Below are 2,068 nucleotides of genomic sequence, written 5' to 3'. Positions count from 1 at the left end.
TTAAAGTACACTCTGTAAGCTTTAAATCCATGGGTAGAACACTTCATTTGGATATGTGTACGATTTATGGTGATTTTTCAAAATTAGGGTCTGAAATATGGAAACAGTGTTTAACCATTGGAAGACTATCAAACTCCGTTCAATTCTGGTACTGTTCAGCATGGAATTGGTTCCTGGAACTATTTTTTCTTTAAATAGAACTTAAGGAGCTTTCAACGAGACTTGGAACCACTCAATTTTGATTTTTTTAGAATTAATTATGAATTTTCAAAGTTGAGCAAAAATTCTGGAATTTCTGTGTGAATAGTACCCACGAAGCAAAATTTTCAGATTTGATCTTCTTGAATCTAAAGCCATCTAAAGTGGTCTAATTAACAAGAAATGGATCTTGAGGATGGAAAATGATAAGATTTATGTTAGAAAAGCTAGAAAGAAAACCCTAAAATCAAGAGAAAGGGTTGAGGTTCAAGAGAGCTAGTCTTGAATATTATATAGTCTCCTGGTCCTAATAGATTACGTGATCATTATGACTATGTTTAGGACCTTGGAATATCCAAGAGGATGTGTGGTGATGTTGGCCGAATACCCACATGGTTGGAAAGTCAACAGAAGGAAAATTAAGAGGAAAGCTTGAGGTGCAAGGTAGTAAACTTACCTATTGTCATTGCTTGACATTGTATGCTTGTGTGTTGTCGAGTACATGTTATTGAATGTTATTGTGACATGTTTTAGCTACTGTAATTCCTATTCATGATGAGAAGATTATGTCTCCATGGCCATGCGTCAAGAAGTTAGCTTTGAGCATGCTAATATGTCACAATTAACAAGTTACGTGTAGTGCATTAGCATCCATCTAGCATGATTAATATGCTATTGTTTGCTACTAAGATTCTCCTAAATCTCATGCCCTTCTTAACTAACCATTTGGGTCAATCATCAATGGGCAATAATGGCATAAGAAGCAAGAAGAAGAAAGTGGAGAATTGTTCATGTTAATGAATGATATTATTATTCAATGTGTAATTCTCCTCTTATGTAATTTATGTTGTGGATGCCAATGATGTCATATATTTAATTATAATGCTTATGGCATGTATAGAAATGTATGAGCATGAATGGGAAAGAGTAAGCCCATGTTATGTATGCCAAAGAAATAAAAAGAATTAAACTAAAGAGATGTTAAGGGATAAAACGCAGGTCCTGAAGCGGTGAGTTTGTAGCTCAAGTTTGACCTATCAAACGAATGAGTTAAGTCACAAGATTTGGTAAACTCATAATACACATCGCAAGCTTTAAAATGAGAGGTATATCACCTCAATTGGATATGTATACAAGGAGATACGAATTTCAAAAGTTGAGGCATAGAATCTAGAAGTTCCAGATTTTATGAAATAAACAGTAATATTTGTTGATTAAACTCTACGAATTGGGCATGGATAAGTCCAATTGAATATTTTTCCCTTAAAGAGCATTAAAATAGCTTTCTATAAAATTTTAGAACACCCCAATACATTTTTTATGGAATTAGTTATGAATTTTTGAATTGGGCCTATAATCTAGAAGTTAAACAGTAAATAGTAACCCGGTAATTATGTTGAAATTTTAAATCCACGGGCTTGTGTGATGATCTACTTGAACTATAATGCTTACGAATGTGTACTCTAAGGGGTTAAAGGTAGGATGTTTCATTTTGATATCAGAGCAGAGGTTCTGGTAAGTATGTAAACGGAGCAAAGATTCTGGTAAGTGTTTTAACAGAACAGAAGTTCTGGTAAAGGTTCTTACCAAGGTATAAGCAGAGTATTGGTTCAAGCAAAGCTTGGTATGAGGTAAAACCTACATTAGAAAAGTAATGGGTTACTAGGATTGGTCTAACTGAGGTTAAGGTATTGAGGTATTTTCTCCAAGGAAAATAGACATAGAAGAGAAGTAAGGAATGACAGAGAGTAACCTGAGAGATAGGTAGTCACTACTTAGAGACTCCTCCTCGGGAGAGGAATAGTTGAGCTGAGAGAGATTGACCAGTGAATGAGTCAAAGTTGAAAGATGTCTCTAGTGGGTAATAGCT

Source organism: Neltuma alba, unplaced genomic scaffold (genome assembly GCF_004799145.2).
Source record: "Neltuma alba isolate B1F8T4 unplaced genomic scaffold, ASM479914v2 tig00010321_pilon, whole genome shotgun sequence".
Classification (NCBI taxonomy): Eukaryota; Viridiplantae; Streptophyta; class Magnoliopsida; order Fabales; family Fabaceae; genus Neltuma; species Neltuma alba.
This window is presented reverse-complemented; position numbering follows the sequence as displayed.